Source organism: Caretta caretta, chromosome 7 (assembly GCF_965140235.1).
Source record: "Caretta caretta isolate rCarCar2 chromosome 7, rCarCar1.hap1, whole genome shotgun sequence".
In the NCBI taxonomy this organism is placed as follows: domain Eukaryota; kingdom Metazoa; phylum Chordata; order Testudines; family Cheloniidae; genus Caretta; species Caretta caretta.
This window is the reverse complement of record NC_134212.1, coordinates 103,235,557-103,258,328: the sequence shown is the minus strand read 5'-3', so window position 1 is coordinate 103,258,328 and position 22,772 is coordinate 103,235,557. Positions and strand designations below refer to the sequence as shown.

Genomic DNA, 22,772 nt, shown 5'->3' with positions numbered 1-22,772 from the left:
GACATGGGTCCATCACACTTGCAAAGAGGTATTATGCAATACACCACTTAACACTGATTTAATACTCTTGCATTGCCAAGCCAACAGAAGGAAATGTGACATTGACTGACAATTTCAGCCTTAACTTGAAATTGTCTTTGTCATCTGTAATATTTAGTATTTCCTCAACTGTTAACTGCTGGAATTCAGGTAACGTATTGAACGTGCAGAAATATCTATTTTCGGGGCATATTCCTTTTTAAACCCTTGTTTGTTTGTTTTTTGCTTGTGTTAGTTGTTGGATCACTGCTGTTCACCCCTTACCACTTTGAAGCCATTTTTGTGAGCTGCCTATGAACAGGGCAGAATACAGATTCTTCTTTCTCCTCTCTAAGATATGATGTCTCCAGAGCATATGAAGGTATGATTGCAGCTCTGGTGGGCATGCCTCCAGTAGCTTTAATCTAGCTAGCCCCTGTAATAATATCAGTGAAGATGTAGCGGCATGGACTTCAGAATGGGCTAGCACCACCTTTTGTTGGTTAGATGTTCCCTAAATCCTATCATCTCTCTCTCTCTTTCTCTCCCTGTGGGGATAAAGCCTGACACCAAGAGGCAGCAAAATTTAACAGTTCAATGAGCTCGGTGCAATACTAGAACATTAGTTGGATTTGAATATCCTACTAAGGTTGATTTTTTTCAGAGCCACTGAGGATATTTAGATTTAGGATGGAATTTTCAAAAACAGCAAAGTGGTTTAGGAGCACAAATCCCATTGAAATTCAATAACTTGTGCTTCTTAACCATTTAGCTGCTTCTGAAAATCTCGTGCACACCTGCCATTAATTGTAGTGAACTGTGTTCCTAAGTTCTGTAGATCTCATCAATCATTAGCGAACACCTGAAATAAGACTTTCTAGAAGCCAAAGCATATTATGTCTAGTCTAATCTATATTTATTACCATTGCCTCCAGGTGGCTGTGGGTGAAGTAGAGTTACTGTAAAAAGGGAAATATTTTCTGCATGAGCCTGCAAGGAAAATGTTCAAACTGAGTGTGGGGGAGAGACACAGAAGCAGAATCAAAACATTAAAATGATCACAAAAGATTTTACTGCCCATGTATTAGTTTTTCAGGCTCAATATTAAAATAATGAGGCCTTGTAATACAATTAAAATAATAAGAGGCTCATCTGTTGACACATCACTTTGAAAGATACTAGTATGCTGCATAAAGCTGCTGAATTTCTGCTGATCCACTGTGAAAGGTGCACTTCTTAACTCAACACTAAATATAAAAAGATAGCAGTAGCCCTCTATGCAGTGCTAACAGGGATCTAGGGTAGAGGAACTCCTGGAAGAAAACACTAGCCTAGAGAAGAAACATAGGTGAGTTTCATGCAGTGAGTGATCAATAAAGCCAAACCGTAGGAAAGGGGTAAGTTAGGAGAATTAGGGCTCTGAGTTATTACAGAGAATATTTTCCCACGTCTCTGGCTGCTGGGTCTTTCCCCCGGGCTCAGGATCTAACTGATCGCCATATTTGGGATCAGGAAGGAATTTTTCTAGGGGTCAGATTGGCAGAGACCTTGGGGACCTTGGGTCATTTGCAGATTTAAACTAGTGTAAATGGTGGATTCTCTGTAAGTTGAAGTTTTTAAATCATGATTTGAGGACTTCAGCAATTCAGCCAGAGGTTAGAGGTCTATTACAGGAGTGGGTGGGTGAGGTTCTGTGGCCAACAACGTGCAGGAGGTCAGACTAGATGATCATGATGGTCCCTTCTGGCCTTAAAGTCTATGAGTCTAACTGGGATTTGGGTGAAATCTCACCTCACTGATGTCAATGGGAAAAACTCCCATTCATTTCACCTTGTGCATTCTACTGAGGACCAGGTAGGGACTCAGAGCAAATAGTTTATTAATGAGGCACACATGACTGTCAGTCTTGTAGCAGTAAAGAATATCAAAAAATGTCAGCCATGTTTGTTATGCGAGAAAATGTTAGTATACTATACTTGCTATTTTCAGTTTTATTTTAATTCATATTCATCTATAACTGTTGCATTGGATTGGTGCCTATTTCTGTTACATGGGTTCTGTATACTGAATGCCATCTGTTTCATAGCTACCAAAAATAAAAATTTGAGCTAAAGATGGGTTTTCAGAATGCTGGTAGTTAAGTTATGTAAAGCTGGGTAAAATACAACATGGAGACCAGCCAACTTGGAGAGAACAGACAAACCTGAAATAGACTTCATTGAAGTAGGTCAAAAATGTAGGCTAGTATAATCAATTACATTTTTATCCTCCTATTGCTTATTCATAGATTATAAAACCAAGGGGGACAATTGTAATCATCCACTCTGACCACCTGTTTGACACAGGCCATAGAACTTCCCTGAGTTAATTCCTATTTGAACTAGAGCATATCTTTTTAGAAAAACAACCAATCTTGATTTTAAAATTTCCAGTGATGGAAAATCCAGCATAACGGAATAGTTTTACCTTCACTTTTTAAAATGTATGCCATATTTCCAGTTTGAATTTGTCTAGCTTCAATTTCCAGCCATTGGATCTTGTCATCCCCTTTGTCTTCTTGACTGAAGAGCCCATTATCAAATTTTTGTACCTAGATACTTATACACTATTATCAAGTCATGCCTTAACTTTCTCTTAGTTAAGCCAAATGGATTGAGATCCTTGAGTCTATTGCTATAAGGGATGTCTTCCAATCCTTTAATCATTCTAGTGGCTCTTCTGACTTGCACCAATTTATCAACATCCTTTTTGAATTGAGAAACGCAAAACTGAACACAGTATTCCTGAACTAGTCACACCAGTGCCAAACAGAAAAATAATCACCTCCCTAGTCCTACTTGAGATTCCCGTTTATACATCCAAATACTGTATTAGCCCGTCTGGTCCCAATGTCTCACTAGGAGCTCATGTTCAACTGGTTATCTACCATGATCCATGTGTGCTTCTCAGAGTCACTGCTTCCCAGTGATGTTTTATTCGTAGATATGACTTTTTATCTGACTGCATGGAAAATGTATAGTTTGTTTGCATCCAGCTTACCAAGTGATCCACATTGCTCTGTATCACTGACCTGTCCTCTTATTAGTTACCATTCCCCCAGTCATTGTGTCATTTTCAAACTTTACCAGTAATGATTTTGTTTTCTTTCAGTCATGGATTGAAAATGTTAAATAGTGTAAGCCAAGAATTTATCCTTCTGGGATTCCACTGGAAACACACTTGCTTGATGATGATTCCCCATTTATGATTACATTTTGAAACCTGTCGGGTAGCCAGTTATTGAGATGTTCAAAACTATGGGAAATCAGTTTTCCATGGCAATCTGTTAAACCCGTGACCCTAACAGTAAATTCAAGTGAATACACTTATGAAATAAATCCTTTGTCTGTGGGCTTTCAATTCTGTAACCTGCTGCACCACTGGACAAAAACTAAACAATGAAATTTAATCAGCTATGGAATATGCTGCATTTACTAAGTTGTCAAACACTGAATGATTATGCCTTAAAGAAGGGCACAGGCATCCAGGATAAAAACAATTTTAACAAAACAAAACTCAGTGTTCAGCGTTCAGCCCTGAAAGTCTCAGAATGAAAAGTTATTAGAAAAGGTACTAGAAACTGAAGTATATGAATGCTGAGTTTTTCAGTGACTTTGCTATTTAGCATTAGAATATGCTAGCAACTGATAGATTTAACAGAATTGGCGTGAGGTTTTGTTAGTACACCTCTGGATTGAAAATCCTGGCTCAGTTTTCAGATTAATTGAGCCACTGCTTTGTCCCATATGCTTTAGGAATGCCAGAACGTTAGGTTATTTTGGAATGAGGTAATCGACAGAATTAATACTGTTCTTAATACAGATGTACCCAGGAATCTGATAATACTCTACAAAATGGAGATAAGATAAATGATGTAGTATATTCTGTGATGCAGTTAATTTTAAGTGTGGCTTTAATAGCCAGTAAATTGATACTTCAAAAATGGCTGTCTCCCTTTTCCAATTGCATTAGCCTGAGTAATTCAGCTAGAGAGACTTTTATTTCCAGTAGTAGCTTGAACTAATAATTTTCTAGATATCTGTGATCGGGGTGATTGCAACGAAAAAGGGTAACTGCAAATTCTTGGCCTTACTTAATTTCTGTTGTGTTCAGTGAGAATTGCACATGCATATCTGCTGACAGACTGCTCAATAAAACAGTTGATGCACAGTAAAATTATTAAGGATTTAAACTGTACTTTTGTGTGTGTGTGTGTGTGTGTACTGTTTTCACCAAGGGACTGGAAACATATGCTCTACTTAGCCAGGCACTACTATGAAGACTAAAACCTAATGCAAAGTTGTGGGTAAACAGTTCATCTGTACTTGAAAACCTGAATGAGCAGTTTTGCAGAAGACTTTCCTTACTTATTATGAGAGGAGGCCCACAGGCCTGCTCTGCTCCCACAGAAGTCAATGTCAAAACTCACATTGATGTAAGTGGGAGCAGGTGCCTTGCCAGATTGTGCCCCTAAATCTGTGCCCCTGGACAGGCCAATTGAATATGGGAAACTGTAATATATCTAGGGCCCTACCAAATTCACGGCCATGAAAAATGCGTCACGGACCATGAAATATGGTCTTTTGTGGGCTTTTGCTCTGTACTATACAGATTTCACAGGGGAGGCCACTATTTCTCAGACTGGGTGTCCTGACCCAAAAGGGGATTGTGGGGGGTTGCAAGTTTATTTTAGGAAAGTTGCCGTATTGCCACCATTACTTCTGTGCTGCCTTCAGAGCTGGGTGGCCGCAGAGCGGCAGCTGTTGGCTGGGCACCCAGCTCTGAAGGCAGCGCCCTGCCAGCAGCAGCGCAGAAGGGTGGCAATTCCATACCATGCCACCTTACTTCTGTGCTGCTGCCTTGAGAGGTGGGTGGCCAGAGAGTGGCGGCTGCTGACCGACGGCCCAGCTCTGAAGGCAGCAGCACAGACGTAAGGGTGACAATACCATCTCCTGCCATCCTTACGTCTGTGCTGCTGCTGGTGGTGGCTCTGCCTTCGGTGTTGGGCTCCCGGCCAGCAGCCACTACTCTCGGGCCACCCAGCTCTGAAGGCAGCGCAGCCACCAGCGGAAGTAAGGGCAGCAGTACTGCAACCCCGCTACAATAACCTTGCGGGACCCCCCCCCCCCAACAACTCCTTTTTGGGTCAGGACCCCTACAATTACAACACCCTGAAATTTCAGATTTAAATAGCTGACATTAAATTTAGGATTTTTTAAATTCTATGACTGTGAAATTGACCAAAATGGACCATGAATTTGGTAGAGCCCTAAATACAACTTAACTCCCTTGCCTATGTTATTTCTCTGTAATTCTGCTAACATTACTTAACTCTGTAGAGTTTTTTGAGATACAAGACAAAAGGTGAAATAAACATTCAATTATATAAAATAAGTGACTGTACCACGTAGAATGAACTGATCCCTCTTCCAGAAACTTAAAAAAACTACTGAGATGGAGTTCAGCAATATGCATAAATACTGCAGAAGTTCAGTTTGCAGACGTCCATGTTAGATACTGCATTATAGCATCTTGTGCTCTAGCTACATTTGAAGAGATTAACTGATTGAATGACATGATTTGCCAAGTTAAATATTAAAGGGATCAGAGAGCTTATTTTTCTAGATGCTAAACCCTAATCCTTGATTTCTTTGTTTTTGTTGTTTAAGGTTGATTATGACTAAAAGGCTTCACTTTCTGTCTGAATCTGGAAGTATTCTATCAAAATGTGATGTCAAAAGTACTGAGAGTCTTTATGGAAAGTCACAGTAGCTGTTAACTTTTACATTGTTTCAGGTGTTCTGTGGCATGTTTTATTAAACTGGATACTTCTCTCCCCCTACTATTCTTCATCCCCAGATAACAATCCAGATTTCTCACCATCCAGTTTTCAGTACTGGCATTTACAAATCCAGCAAAGGTTCCTATCCGATATGATTTGAGCCCCAGTCCTGCAAAAATAGATGCATGCTGATGAGTCCCATTAAAATCAATATGTAAAGTTAAACATGTGTATAAGTCTTTTCAGGATCAGGGCCTTGATCCAAAGATTAGGGAAGTCACCATCTATGTTACAACATACATTACATTACTGCAGTTTTATAAAGTATTGATTTGTTAGTGAAGAGAAAAAACAATCTTGTAGTCTGAAAGTGACACCAAACTCTAATTTAAAATTGAATTATATTCTGTAGAAACATATATGTAAAGTAAAACTTTGTTACAAAAAGTATGTTTAATGAAAGATATTTTAACTTCATCTTGTATTTCAATAACAGCTTAAGATGTAAATTCACAGATGAATTTGTGCTGGAAATGGCCCAACTTGATGATCACTTTAGATAAGCTATTACCAGCAGGACAGTGGGGTGGGAGGGGGTATTGTTTCATGGTCTCTATGTGTATATAATGTCTACTGCAGTTTCCACGGTATGCATCCGATGAAGTGAGCTGTAGCTCACGAAAGCTCATGCTCAAATAAATTGGTTAGTCTCTAAGGTGCCACAAGTACTCCTTTTCTTTTTGCACAGATGGTATAGTTTCACACAACATAGAAAGACAACATGAATAACAACTCTAACGTTATATGCACATACCAAGGGATTCTGATTATATTTGATACCCTAGGGTGAAATTCACCACTATGCACAAGATTTGCTTTCTTGTGGTGAAAGCAAAGACGGAGTCAGTGGTATGTGATCCCTTTAGACTAATATACCATAGGTTTACCTTTCGCAAGAAATCTCCTGTGCGGCGTTTGATAAATCTAAGTAATATCACATGGTTTAATGAGAAAAGCATGTTTTACTTCAAAATGTATGAATATCCATGTGTCCTGTCTCCTCCTCCAGGAGTTTTCATGTAAGAACAGGGAGTGTACAATAGGCTTCTTCAGTTGAAACAAAGCTTCTGAAGCAACCCATGGATTTACTTTCTATGAACGAATCCAACATGGCAGCCAAAATCTCTCTTCATTCTAAATACCACACGGCTACTACACTTACTAAAGTGCCTTGAATTTGTGCTTACAAAATACTATATAACTTTTTCTACCAATTTCATGCATTATGGTCTTCCAGTAAACATATTTAGATTTTTTTTTCAGTCCTGATATAGGTACTTAATTGTTAGTAAACTGTCTGAATTAGTATCAGAAAAACTTTAAAAATCAGGAGACTCATCTCCTGAATATGGAACTGAGGGTTACTGGTATGCAAGCAAAACTGTTCTGGACAATTTTCCTTGCTGATACTAATTATCTTTGCCAATTATTTGTGGAACCTTTTCCTGTGTAAGAGGCCTTTTTCATTGAGTTTTAAAATGCACGCACACTACTAGAGTTTGATTTCCAATCATAATCAAGTGCTTTTAGATGTTTAGATTTTGTGGTTAAAAAGTAAAAAAACACAGCTGATGTTACACAGAGTTTAAAAAGGTGTCAGTTGTGTACACCGCTCACTTAACTCTTGATTATAGTTCTCACCTAGAATAATGGAGCTAACAATGACAGTAACTGCCAAATTAAACTTTTTAAGAAATCTGTTTTGGAGACCTCATGCATTTGATTTTAGACTCCTACTTTGCTCAGTGTGTTGGACTTCCTTATTCATCTTTTATCAAAGTTATTTCTTCTTCTTAATCTTTTATGGATCCCTCTTTTCACCAATGTAAATGCAAACTGCTCTAGCCATGTACCTCTCCTCTCTTGATGCATGTGTATTACTGCAAGAAGTCAGAGCAATGCCACTGTGAGCCTAAGGTGATACTTTGTTTTTTAAAGTTGCTATTGTCCTTTTGTAGACAATAGCTGCAGCGTATATTGTTTTGAATGTGTTCTAAACTACTGTAGATTCAGCACTGTTGTGACAGTTACTAGTAAAATCACTAAATTTGATGTGTTCAGAGTTTAGACCTAGCACCACCATAGTTACTATGATAATTTATGACAACTCATGTGAACATACTGCTTCTTCACTGGCTGAAAAATGTGAAGGTTTCTGCCTGAGGCTATGGCTTCTGGTTGCCTTCTCTTCTTATAGGTAGAGTAGCAAAGCATGTACAATTGCATCACATACAAAAAAGAACAAGTGTTGTTACTGTAAGTGTTTCTCTTGTTTTTATTAAACTGTGCTTTTTTAGATAGTTAAGATTAGCTCTAGGGGTGAATGCACACAAAAAATTCATGATATATGTATACTTTGATAGAACAGTGCTGGAGCAAAAACAGCAGTATATTGAAAAATAAAAGTTTGCAAATATTCCTTAAAATAATCCACTGGATAAACACGTTGTCAAACTTATCTTCTGGAAGACTGAAAAAGAGATATTCTGCATGCTGCCACAGTCTCTAATGGTATTTCTTCATTACATCCTATATACTGCATTATATGCACAAGATTAAATATAATCCTATTTATTTTCACCAAATTCTGTATAGTATGGGTTTATTTTCCCTTAATGGTTGTGTAACCAATGTTAACACTAGGAGTTAGGCATTTGCATCAAGAGGTGAATAGACCCCCTGACGTCCAAATTAATAACTATATACTTGACACTGGAACAAATACAATGTCAAAGGAAGTTCCATGTCAATTTATATTATTCATGGAGTAGTTATTACTGTCAAACATTGCTGGGATTAAGGATACTGGTGGAAAAAATAATAAAAGTTTTGCGTATTTTTCTACTGTGCACTGTACCTTATTGATAGCATGGAAATTATCAGTTAAATTTTACCAGAATTGTCTGCAGTGTAATCCATGTAGCTATTCAGTCTGTCAAGGTTATATCTAATACTCATATTATAGGTTTCAGAGTAGCAGCTGTCTTAGTCTGTATCCGCAAAAAGAAAAAGAGGACTTGTGGCACCTTAGAAACAAATTTATTTGAGCATAAGCTTTCGTGAGCTACGGTGTAATGATAATGATAATCATTATGAGCTACGGTGTAATGATAATGATAATCATTATCCAAACAGAATGAGGTGATGATATTTGGATGCCTTAACTCCGGCACTGACCTCAGGACAGTCATCAATGCCTTTGTCACCTCCTACTTGCAGTGGGCTCTAATGAAGGTGACAAATTCAGTGAGTCTTGAATCTGACTTTGACAATTTGTCAAAGGCTACCCGTGAAGGACAGTTCGAAGCTTCAGTAGCATGAGATGATCTGCTTGTTTAATAGAAAACTTTGGCCTTAATGCATTACACATGTGCTCAGTGTATTGGAGGGGCTTCCCATCAACTCCAAGGTGAAATTCAGGTTTTGGTTTTTGTCTATGTAGATCTGGTTATCTTACTGTCTACCTACAATAACAGCTAAGATCAAACATAAGATGAGCTGTTCTTGCTGACAGACCCTCAATACAAAGTCCCCATATCTCGCTCTTTCTAGGGTTTCTCAGATCTGGAGTCCGCAGGCCTTTAGCACCTGGTATGGACTCATATTTACCAATAAGCTTTTGCTGTGTCTAAACAAAAGCATTGTCTTGTGGTAGTAGTTTGATGTTTTCATGATGCGTCCCGATACTGAGAGTATTGCTGCCTACTATGAACAATTTTAAATTCATACTAAACAACAATGTAACTTACAGGAGAGGAACTGACATAACTCAGCATTTACAGCTTACAATTTGAATTTTTTAACTAGTAGTCAAATAAAAAAAATGAAAAACCATTCCAGTTACTGGACACTCAAATTTGAGGTTCTTTTGACCCATCAAACATAAATGGAGCCATTTGAGTTTCTAATGGCAACATGTTAATCAGAATTTTTATAATATGAGTGGCACCTTAGAGACGAACAAATTTATTTGAGCATAAGCTTTCATGAACTACACCGCTTATGCTACTGAAGCTTCGAACTGTCCTTCACGGGTAGCCTTTGACAAATTGTCAAAGTCAGATTCAAGACTCACTGAATTTGTCACCTTCATTAGAGCCCACTGCAAGTAGGAGGTGACAAAGGCATTGATGACTGTCCTGAGGTCAGTGCCAGAGTTAAGGCATCCAAATATCATCACCTCATTCTGTTTGGATAATGATTATCATTATGTATTGTATGATATGATGCTGTTCAAAAGCCATTTGTAATAACAGACATAAGGTCATGAGATAAGCATGTGTAGATGTAGTGCTAAATAATGCAGGCAGGTAATTTAGGTCCCGAATCTAACATGTCTTTAATAGAATATTATTTGATGAATGACTTCAGGATTGTAGATATCTCTGTCTGCGCTCCAAACTTTACCAGTCACCAGAAAATAAAAGGAAAGCAATATTCACTTAAGAAAGAAAGAACTTGTATGTAAGCAGTTTTTGTCCTCAGTTGTTTCCTGTGCTGGCTCTGCAGTAGCTGTTAACTAACAAAAAGTATTGTAAGTCCTGTGCATATTTGTGCTTAGTGATGCTACTGCAAGAAAAAGAGAAGTAAGCAAAACTAGCTTCTGCAACACACTGGAGAGACAGTACAAAAAATCAATGTTAGCTAAATGGAAAAAAACAAAATCGGTAGAGAAAATACTTTTTAGCTGTTGTACCAAAGTGTATTACAATACAGTAAAATGTTACGGGACATCTTTGTTGTGAAGCATCTTTGATAAAAGCTGTTTCTCAAGATGCTTCTTAGGTAAATAATAGCAAAGGGAGAGCACGACTCACATGTATAGACAAGAGGAATACAATATTGTCATATCAAATTTGAAATAAGATGGGCAGTTAATGGGACACACAGATACACGAAGATTTGTTCCAGCTCACATGATTTGCAGAGGAGAAGGTTCTCGAACCAAGATTGGGAAGGATTGTGTGGAGAGTAAAAGAAGAGGCCAGAGTTAAACTGGCAGATAGAGTGCAGAGGTGAGTAGACATACAGTAGGAATTGCTTGCAGGTTTTATAAAAAGAAAAGGAGTACTAGTGACACCTTAGAGACTAACCGATTTATTTGAGCATAAGCTTTCGTGAGCTACAGCTCACTTCATCGGATGCATTTAGTCGAAAATACAGTGAGGAGATTTATATACACACAGAACATGAAAAAATGGGAGTTATCATACACACTGTAAGGAGAGTGATCACTTAAGATGAGCTATTACCAGCAGGAGAGCGGGGGGGGGGGGGGGGAGGGGGGGAAGGAAACCTTTTGTAGTGATAATCAATGTGGGCCATTTCCAGCAGTTAACAGGAACGTCCGTACAGATACAGACAGACATCATCTTCCTTTCCAAAACTCGGACGTTCCTGTTAACTGCTGGAAATGGCCCACTTTGATTATCACTACAAAAGGTTTCCTCTCCCCCCCCCCCCCCCGCTCTCCTGCTGGTAATAGCTCATCTTAAGTGATCACTCTCCTTACAGTGTGTATGATAACTCCCATTTTTTCATGTTCTGTGTGTATATAAATCTCCTCACTGTATTTTCGACTAAATGCATCCGATGAAGTGAGCTGTAGCTCATGAAAGCTTATGCTCAAATAAATCGGTTAGTCTCTAAGGTGTCACTAGTACTCCTTTTCTTTTTGCGAATACAGACTAACACGGCTGCTACTCTGAAACTTGCAGGTTTTATGAACATGGAAGAAGACCATGTAAAATAGGAGGTTGAAATGAATGAGCTAATGGCTATATTAAGATGGGGTATATGCGATTTGGATAACAAAAAATGTATTAAAATTAATTAAAGGTCTTAGAACTTGGAATTTCCTCCTTTTGTTGGCTTGAATTGTGCTCTGCTTATGTAACTGTGTAGGACTTTAGCTGAGAACTCCCATATGCATTAATAGGAATGGCCTGAATAAAGCCCTAGGTATCAAGGTCAGACATTAGATAGACAGTTGGTGTCATTTTTAATAAGGCTTTTTGAGTTTAAACAGCACTGGTAGATAGGAAGCTAGGAATGTTACTGAAGTCTTGAACACCTCTTTGTCACTAAGTTGTATAGTTATAAAAAGCTATGTAAAGTTTACAGGTTTCACTTAAAATGCAGGGAATTTAGCCTTAGTCTATGCTCAGAATGGAGCAGTGTGTGTTAATCATATTGAATTCACGCATAGTTCCTGCTGATCTCCTGTCTTCTGCATTTTGCTGTCATGATTCCAGTCTTGTCTGTCCATTTGTCAGCTTCTCGCAGACACATCTTTGTACTTTCTTTGATGCTGGCTTTTATGCACAGAAAATTTCTAGAACTGATTCATAAGATCACTACCCTCTTCTGCACATAATCTTTTAACTCACATGTGGTGGGATGTCAGGAAGAAAATAACCAATGGGTTAGTTGGCACTTTATTTACAGAAACAAAAATTGCAAACGTTGATATTGTATTTATTTGACTGCCTTCTTTCTCATACCTTTCCCCCATACAACCCACACCTTTCATGTAATTTGTCTCCTTAGATTCTTTAGTTGTTTGGGTAGAGCTCATGCCCAGATTTCTAAAGATATTTAGGCACTGCTTCACTTAGTGTTGCAAGACCTAAGTGACGCAAGACCTAAGTGACTTAAATGGCTAAGTCCCATTTTCAAAAGAGCAGAGCAATGTCTAAATACCTCTAAAATCTGGGCCAATATGTTTGTATCATGGCTAACATAATGGTGCTTCAGCCCTGACTGAGGCTCTTGGGGGTGACTAATACAAATATTAATAATCCAGCCATTATAGAATGTCCCAAACCATGATAAAAGGTGTGGATTTTTTTTGTTTTTTTTATAAAGTGCTCAAGGTTAGCTAAAAACCTAATCCCAAATAGTTTTTTCTTAACATTATTTGGCCCTTCCCATGATGCCTAACCAAACCATGTTAGAAAGCAATTCAATGGGAGTTCTGCTTCGACTGTTACATTAACATGGTTCTCAATGCAGACGGGACATACTGGTATTAAGAGCTATCTTGTGTGATTTTCATGGAATTAAATAAAATAAGTGCATTTCTATTTAATAGCTCAATAAAGATGGATCTACGTTTGGACATTTTAATATCTGATCATTCTAATGTGGAGCATCTGGTTTGCTTCTGCAATTCTCTATCTTGAAGTTAGAGATAAAAGATTAATTAAATCATACAGTTTGCAGAATTATTTCTAGGGTATGATTTTCTGTTTAAATACTTGTCTGGTCTGGGTGATGATGAGACAGTGAGGGACTTGAGAGACAGTGCTGAATGGCAACGTTTAGATTCATATTGATATTGCTCCAAAGTTGGGGTTAGTTGAGAATCCAGCGTTTTGGTGCAACCTATTTTACAGTTAAGTGTCAATCACAAGATTTGGATCTGATTTCTAGAGTTTTTATTAAGGGCCTATCTCTGTATTGGGTTAGAAAAAGTATAACTTTTTTTAAAAAAAATATCAAAAGGTTTTACTTCTTTAAAATATACAATTAGGATTTGTTTCAATGCAGATGTCTCACATGATTGAACTACTGATTAGTTTTGATTTTGAAGCCTGCTGTCAAAGACTTTTAACATCAGAAGTGCCTGCTTGTTGAGTGAAACTGTGCAGATGTCATTACCTCTGTAATATTTTTTCTTTTTTCAGAAATGAAAAAGTTTGTTCTTATTTAAAATGATCAATTTGTCATCAGACTGAAAGATGCTTGAGACACACTTTGAAGTTTTGAGACACCAAAATAATGTGTTACATCTTTGAACATTAATTTTTATATACACATATTGGAAAAATAGCATTTTAGTTTCTATGTGCTTGCTTAAGGCTTTAACTGTCATATATCTTAGCAATATCTGTTTTGAATCTTTGGTCACACTTTTTCTCGTTAGTGATTTATAAGCTCTGTTGGCTTCCTGAAAGTTATAAGAAAATGAAAAGGAGAGGAGGAGAAAGTATAATACAAACAGTATGATGTCAACTGCTTGTTCAGTGATGCATGTCTTTCTGTAAGAGTCCTACAAATTGGTACACTTAATTGTCATAAATGTGGAAGGATGGAGGAGCAAACAAATAGCCATGAAATTTGGATAGCCCACATCCTTTATTTTTTGACATTTCCCCTCCTCATCTTTCAGATCATGAAAGTGGATCTCACTTAGGTTATCTTTTTAAAATCAGTTTTTAGGATCTGGTTTTGTAGCTTGACCACTGATATTTATCAGTACATTATACTGATAGTGCAGAAGGAAAAATAATCAAAATCAGCCTCCTCCTCCCCTTTCCTCTTTTCCTTCCAAAACAACAACAATAATACCTAGCTCTTTTCATCAGTAGATCTCAAAAAGCTTTACAAAGGGAGGTACGTATCACCATCCCCATTTCACAGATGTGGACATTGATGTAAAAATCAAGGTAGGAGTGGGGTCCTCTAGGTGCTACCACAATACAACTAATAAATAATAATAATGGATAAATGAAAGATAAAGTGGATAAAGAAAAAGTTAAACACAGACAATTAGAGACGGAAAAGCCATCTTGTGATGGGATACACTGCAGAAGGGATTGATGGAATAAAGTTATCCCCACCCCATAACACCAACCAGCAACATCAAACCTAAAGAAAAGGCTATCCAGACGGAAGGCAATTAAAAAGGGAGGAAGTAGACCTCAGAGCAAGTGCTCCCATGAGAAGAGGAATCATGGGTCTGACACAGAAAAGACTTAGGGGTCAGGCTAGGTAGATCTAAAGTAGAAACCTTAGGGAGAGCCAAGCTTGTGGAGAAGGTTTGGGCTGGTCTTTATGTTAATTTGTAAATAATGTCAAACTCCAGGAAGGGGTTTTATCTTGACACTACACAGGTTGCGTGGACTTTTTCTTACCAGGTGGGAAAGTCGCCTAGACTTTTGGTTGGGTCCGCTGTGTAAGTGCAGATCTTTAGATTGCTTAATGAAGGCTCATTTTAGGGAGAGAGGTATGAAATGGTAAACTGATTTGGTAATGTTTGTGCAGAAAATCTAAGGAATTATTTGTCTGGGAGTATCACAGCCCTCACTTAGAATGTTTTATGATGTCTGGCTGGAATGGCAGCTCTCCTGGACATGAAATACAAAAGAATGGGTGCATATTTTTGGTTGAGGTTTATTTCTTAGCCATCTCATTGGCTATTTATTTTACCAAATACGTTCTTGGTCTAATGCATTAACTTAGGAGTAAATGATTAAAGAGTCTAATAATTTTTCCCATAGAAACTTCCCTATAAAAGTGTATCTGCATTTAGCCAAGCAAGTAAATACATTCAAAATTAATGACTGTATTATTTCAGAGCGCACATTAGGGTCTGTGATCCTTTACTGAGTTTCGGTAACTTCAACAGGACTACTCATGTTAATAAGTATTTGCAGGATCAGGTCCTTAAATAGTACACTGTATGTGCATATATATTCACAGCATTGATGAGACATTTCATACAGCTTTTGGTCTCATTCGTGGTGGGTTTGGAGACCAGTTAATATAGGATGCCATTGGAATTGGCATACACTATAGCTTAAAGTTAGGAATTGGTGTTGTATTTATTAGTTTAGCAATTCCCAATGAGAATGCATACTCCTCTCCCACTTCCTCTGCTCACTCTAAACAATCATAACAAAGTCTATATTATAACTAGAAAGGGACTCACACCACAGATCTGGGATCTAAATTTCCCAAAACGTGGGAATATTCAGACCTGGGGTTTTGGTTCTGTCCATCTCTGACTGATTAAATGATCCCAACTCCCCTTTAACTTACACTGGGTGTAAACAAGGACTAATTGCATTGAAGTCTGTGGGCCTAGTTTTAAAATTGGTATGAGAGCAAAATCAGGCCCAATATCTCTCCTCAGCTCAAGGAGAGAAGTAGGCACAAGGAAGGACATCAAAATGAGCTTTTAGGGCTTTGTATTGTCTTTTACAACCAGTTATCTTTGCCTGTAAGATTTGTGCTCGTATGCATAACTGAAAAGTAGCTGATTTTAAGCCAGTGATCCATCCCCATGATTTTGTGCTGTGCATATGCATAAAGTAGTAATACTGTTTTTGAAAGCATTAAGGGATCAGTAGAGATTCTATTCTCTTTCTGAGTAAAATGTGCAGTAAATTGACTTCAATGTAGAGATGTTCCACTATAATAAAAATGCATCTGATCATATTCTCAAAAAGAAAAGGAGTACTTGTGGCACCTTAGAGACTAACCAATTTATTTGAGCATGAGCTTTCGTGAGCTACAGCTCACTTCATCAGATGCATACCGTGGAAACTGCAGCAGACTTTATATATACACAGAGAATATGAAACAATACCTCCTCCCACCCCACTGTCCTGCTGGTAATAGCTTATCTAAAGTGATCATCAGGTGGGCCATTTCCAGCACAAATCCAGGTTTTCTCACCCTCCACCCTCCCACACAAATTCACTCTCCTGCTGGTGCTAGCCCATCCAAAGTGACAACTCTTTACATAAATCAAGTCGATATAGGGTGTAAACCTCTATTTCCTGCATAAATCCAGGTTTTCTCACATCCCCCCCATTCATAATGAATCTAAAGACTTCACAAAAATATTTGTATTTGAATTTCGTATTAGTTCTAGCTTTGTATGTTGCCATGTTGTCCTGTATTTATCCAATTACAAAAATACTGAAGGACCAGTTCCTGAGAGATTAATATCTTCAACTCCCATTGAATTCATCACTTCAGGATTTCACTTCTAAAATATGCTTGTGATCGCAATCTCTAAAAGAAATAACAGTACTAAGTTTAAAAGGTAGATGTAATAAAATGTAAAGGACTTATGTGCTAAAAAACAAGTTTGTTGCATCCATGTTTTTGTTTAGGGTCTCAATGGGATTTCAGCTGGTTAACTAAATTGTGGTTATCAGAAGGCATGAAATACATAATGCAGTCTTAACAAATAATTAAGCAAGTTTTGTCTGGGGAGTCTTTACGTTCTAAATTTTTTTAGATTTACTATGATTTGCCTCAGGTCTGTAAAATTCGTATGATTACCCAAGCTAACTGGTCCCTACAAGGAATTGCCTTGAGATTTCACAGCTCAATTGCTTTGCAGAGCTCTGCTTATGTTTTAGCATAGATTTTTGGCAAGCTAATCGATTTCATTGACTTTCATTACCACAGTGGTCACTACAGTGGTACTATCAGAGCTTTATGTTACTATTGTGTAACTTTGCTCTTACCTTATGCTAAGAATAATACCTTTTATACAAAAAATTATTGGTGTCTCAACATAAAATGCATAAAGTCTGTTGCTGAGTTTGGATTTCCGAGTGACGTGACCATGTGTTTTAGTGACCAATAGAATTCTGTCCACTATGGTGAGTGTTATGAGGAGTACACATGCTTTGTGATTCATCTCTTGTGCAGAGGCTTGTGGTTCTGTAGGCCATGGTTTCATTGTACATAATTTCAGTGAGAATTTAATCTCCTTATTTTCTCCAAATGTGTTAGATATTTATATTATTCTGTTATGAAAGGTGCCTCTGTCAGTGAAATAGTTAAATTGCAAACCACAAAGATGATCCTGTGAAGTACTTGCTTAATGAGCAGACCTGTGCATTGACTGTCAATTGATGAACAGTTTAAATGTTGTTCCCATAGATTAGTAACTAATACTTTCTTTATCAGGTGGCTTCTTGCCACCTGGCTACTCTTCTATGTGTTGGGGAGGGGCGTGGAGATGGGGAGTGGGTCCTGTTTTATTAAAAGTTAGAATTATTTTGTTAATCATGTTAAAATTAAACAGCAGTGATAACCGAGTCTTTTTTTCCCATGAAGGACATAATGATGTCATTACTAAAATAAAAATATTTTCTGTACTGTAAGCTTTCAGTAGCCCTGAGTCTTCCTTAGATGATTTAATATCCTTTAAAGGCAGAAGCACATTAAAACTGCATCTGATAATTGTTTAAGAAACTGTTCAGTGTGAGTAGTTGCATTAGAAATGTTCATAATCTGCTTTTAATAGAACCAGTATGACTAAAAATGTCATCGATATAGGGTGTAAACCTCTAGATGTTAACTTAGTAATATCTAGTTAAAATTCAGATGACCGTGTTTCCATTATTTGAACTGCTTGCATATATTTGTAACAGATATACTAAAATAAACAACAGCTTTTAATTTCAAACTCTAATTGCCAATCTGGCCAGAGACTAATATTGTTGTAGTGAAGAAACTGAACCATTAGCAGATTGGTGGAATATAATCTGTGTAACACCAAGAGTAGGAATAAGGTTTAGGATTCTTCATGCTGAGAATTTTTACAGACATATTTTTGTGGTTTTGAAATTAATGTTCCATTAATTTTAATGTGTACAATACAAATTGGAATGGTCACGGCATGAAATTTACTGGTTAGTTTTTCACCCAGCATCTAAGTTTTAACCTTCATAGGTACAGCATCCCTGACACTGATAGTATATATGAAAAGTAACCACAGTGAAACACTTGAAAGAAATAAATCTGCAATACTGATGTGATCCTTTACTGTTGTCTGTTTTGTTGCTGCCTTCCAGTGTTCAGATGTAAAATAATATAATCATGGAGATTTAAAAAATGGATCTTTTTCAAACTTCCAGATCTCAGAGCCTAATGAGTTAAATTTCTCTCTGTTATGCTTACACAGAATTTAAGCTGTTTAGACATACAAGGTCGAATTAAACTGCTTCACTGCCTATTCTGGCTCCTCTGGCAGAGAGTGGATCCGCAGTTCTACTGGGACAGACCTCTTGGGAGACATTGACACAAGCTGAGAATTTGTTTCTTGCTTTGCAGAATGCAAAGATGCTCTATTTTGTCATGGTTCTCCACCCCCTGCAAATCCAGGCTAACCACAATCCGAGTTCCCCCTTTATTATTGGAGTTCTCTGTAGTATTATATTAAATAGAGACGCTGAGGTCACAGAAGAGGATTTTTATTTGAGTGATACAGACGCAAGACGGAAACCCCACTGCATGAAGCAGCAAGATGCAAGGTCCAAGGCAGTCTCTTTGACTTTGGTGCTTGATGTGTATTATCCTTTGTCCTATTTGTCTGCTACATTTTCTTGCCGTCTCCAATTGAAATGTGTCAAGTGGTAGGGGTTTGGGAATATTAAATGGTGAGAGCCACTGTTTGCCAACTATAATAATAGTTCACAAAATGCTAAGAGCTTCAAAGCCGGAGCAAGGTGTGTGTTCCCCTACCTCCAGTACTTTACAGCAAGTTACTGGGAAGGAAATCTGCTTGGTAATAATCTCATTACCATGTTTTATAGGTAGGTATAATTATAATCTCTTTGTTGGGACTATATTTGGGCTGTATAATAGAAAAGTTAACAAGCCGTGGTAGTTGTAAGCAATCCTGTAAGGCTGAAGCACCTTGTGCATCTTCTGAAAATTCTTTAACTACTAATCCCTGGCAAGGTGTTTTATTAGCTGAAGCTGTGGTATTTTTCTAGAACAAAGAAATGGTTTGGACACAGTGATATTTCTTCAACCCTTTTCTCCCCTTATCTGTCATGAAAGTTATAGGACGCAATACCTATCCCCAGGCAGCCAAATACTATTGCATAACAGTCCCTCCCCAAACATTTAGGCTCAGCGGCTTTACACTATTCACTATGAAGTTTTAATTAGGAAAACCTGGAAACTCACTATTTGCATGAATCCTCTCTCAGGGAGGTGGGAAAGCAGGCTCTCTGATCCCTCCAGATCTGTGGGTAGCATTACAGTTCAGGGTAACATGTCTAATTGCAGTGGAAAGCTTACCTTACGCTGCCTTAAAAATAACTAAAAGTCTGTGCAATTCCTTTGCGATGCATTTCTCTCCGTTCACTTCTGCAAGCTTGCAGTGAAACGATCCACGGATGTAGAGCATCTGCTGCAAGATATACCGGCTGGAAATGTTCTTTTGCTTTCCGGAGACTTGATCACCATCACCCCTTTAGCTATCACACTGAGACATTTATTCAGCTGTGACCAAGAGAGCGTTCGCCTCTAGGCAGCGGCGGCGGCGGCAGCCACGCACTCCTGAAATGTCCTCATTTACTGCAATTGTCTTCACTGAGATCTGGAATCCAACAGGGGGAAGGGGGCGGAGGGGGAGTCGTTTCAGCAGACACCGTTTCCAGTCTGGGTTCCGGATCTGGTCAGGATGAAGCAATCTCTGTAATGCTCCTGTCTTGCAGGCAGATGATTTGATGAAGCTGGATTCCCTGCTACTTTTGGAAATGCATGAGCAATGGGGGAGAGCGTGGCGTGTGATGTGGTGCTAGGGAGAGCTCCGTGTGTGTATCTCGCAGGCAGGCAGTGGGAAGAAGGAGGCAGCAGCAGCCGCCACTGGCGCCGGCTCCCCACTAGGGAGAGTTCTCGTGTTCGCTCACTCTGATGTGGACGGACTGTGACAAGGAACTTGTTGAGTTTAACGTGCAGATCTTAAAATAATGGTTGATGATTATTCTGGGTCCAGTGACGGAGGAGGGGGGCGGAGCCGTGACTCTGGCTTCTGATTCACACAAGGGGGGAAATCATCGTCTGACAGAGGAAGAATTTTTTCACGTATTTTCGAATTTTATGTACATTTTCTTTATTACTAGGCTACCTCTGAGCCATGAGTCTGTCTGTCTTTCAGTGTGTAAACAAAGCTGCAAGACAACACCGGAGACTGTACTAGTGTGTTGAGTTGAATTAGCATCTTTTTGGCTTTTGTGTGAGTGTGTACACAAGTATAGTGTAACACAGCGGTTGTCAAGCGGGGGACCGTGAGTTGGTTTCAGGGGGTCTGCAAAGCAGGGCCCCCGAGTGCTGATACTCCACAGCTAAAGCTTGGAGCCCCCGCTCTGCTGGGCTAAAGACTGGAGCCCCAAGGCCCCCCGCCCCGCAGAGGCAGAAGCCCCATGGGGCTAGAAGCCCTGAGCCACCCCCACCCCCAGGCTCCACGGGGCTACCTATAGGGCTAATGCCTGCAGCTCTGAGCCCACTTACCTCCTGGGGCTAAAGCCTGGAGCTCCCCTGCCCCACGGGGTTAAAGCCCCAAGACCCGAATCTCGCACCCCATGGGGCTGGTGCCCGGAGCACTGAGCCCCAAGCCCCTGGTGCAGAAACCCTGAGTGCCCTCACTTGTGGGGCAGAAACCCTGGTGCTCCACAAGACAGAATTCCTGAGTCTCCATGACTCATGGGGATAAAGCCCAGAGCACCAAGCTACCCCACCCTGCAGGTCAGAAGCTCCTAGTTCCAGCCTCTGCGTGGTTAAAGCCCAGAGTCCTCCTGCCCCATATGGCTAATGCTCAGAGCCCCGAATCCCCCATCCCACCAAGCTAAAGCCAAGAGTAGAGAGCCCCCTCACCGCATGGGGCTAAAGCCTGGAGCCCCTGCAGCTGAAGCCCTGACACCCTCACCCCCCAGCGGCTGAAGCCTTGAGCCCGAGGCTGCCCCACTCTGTAGCTGAAGCCCCAAGGCCTCCCTGCTGGGTCCTGGAGTTTTTAATAGCATGTTGGGGGGCCTCAGAAAGAGAGAGGTTGAGAATCCCTTGGTATAACCTATATAATAGCAGCTTGTGGTTCTGGGGATACAAGCAAGGAAAACAACAAAATATACAAGTGAAATATAACTAAAGACCTACAACCTTGGAAAGCTTCCCATGACCAAACAAGCATAGCAAATTTAAAAGTGCAGAGAAATGAAATGAAAACAAACAAAATGTGGCTTGGATATTTTGATCTTTTAAATTGATGAGAAAATACAGTGAAAATCATAGAAAATTTGCAGTTATGTATTATATTATTTTTATTTAGATACTTTAAATTCATCTATAATTTTTGGTATCTATTTAACCAGTTTTTGTTAAAGCATAGGCATGCAGTGATATACTGAATAAAAATGGATAATTTACATGCAAGCATTGCAACAGTATGTGGAACTATTGAGAAATTACTGAATCACTAGGATCAAATCACAGCCATTCTTCCTTTATGTTTTTTCTTGTATGTACTGCAGAGTAGGTGATGTTGGTGCATTTGGGAATTCAGTGGAGTGTTTGTCTCAAAGCTGTTAGTTGGGAAAGGATGTTCAAGATGTAGAATAAACACACAGGTTTTTACTTGCTTCTGATCCCTAAGGAGCAAGGGTCTAGGTTGAAACTGAGGTAGTTTGACAAAGCAATGTGGAAAACCCCACCTTGTGCTGCTTTTCCTAGAATTTCCATCACTGTCACCTCCTCTCCCCTGGGCCCCCAACAGCATTTCAAAGAAGAGGACAGAGATTTTGTGATTGTCTGCGCCCCAGCCATTGGAATGTACTAATGTTTAACTAAATCTGTCTGGCAGGCAGGACAGAGCTCTTGAGAATGTATCTGATCTGAGTGTTGGCTGCTGGGAACCCAGATCCTTGGGCTGAGTTTTCCAGTATTTAACAATTATGTTTAAAGTGATCTGAAAGTGGGTGGGGTGAGGGGGGTTGGGCAGTTCATCATCCCTACAACTGCCTACCCTTGCCCAGCAATTAATTCTGCCCCCTCCAGACCCTGATCAGTTCTGCCCTGTCACCTGTTCTGCCTCCTCCAACCTCTGCTGCACCTCCTGAGCTCTTCATTCTCCTCTCCCAGGAATGGGGGGGGGGTGGTTTCAGTGGGGTACCCTATGTCCCTTCACAGGTTGGGTGTTAAAGGGGGCAGGGAGAGCAGCAGAAGAACCAACCCTTACTCACAGGAGGAAAGGGGGAGTGGGGAGCTGGGCTGTCCTGAGATGCTGGGTTCCTTCTGCTCCCCCCTCTCCCTGCATCTCCCCTCCTGTGAGAATGATGTC

The 22,772-nt window shown here is 39.4% G+C and overlaps 2 protein-coding genes across 5 annotated transcripts in view; one reads left to right on the top strand and one right to left on the bottom strand.

The window, feature by feature from the left end:
* INSYN2A (inhibitory synaptic factor 2A) overlaps positions 1-20,397 on the bottom strand; it is an 83,289-nt gene extending 62,892 nt beyond the window's left edge. For 2 of the 3 annotated variants that reach the window (XM_048857031.2, XM_048857029.2), the window contains exon 1: positions 19,739-20,397. The gene's annotated coding sequence lies outside the window, so the exon portion shown is untranslated. Of the gene's footprint in view, positions 1-19,624 lie in introns of all 3 variants that reach the window. The other variant, XM_048857030.2, reaches the window with a different exon arrangement.
* Positions 1-22,772, top strand: part of DOCK1 (dedicator of cytokinesis 1) — a 563,486-nt gene that overhangs the window by 230,802 nt on the left and 309,912 nt on the right. The window lies entirely within an intron of this gene.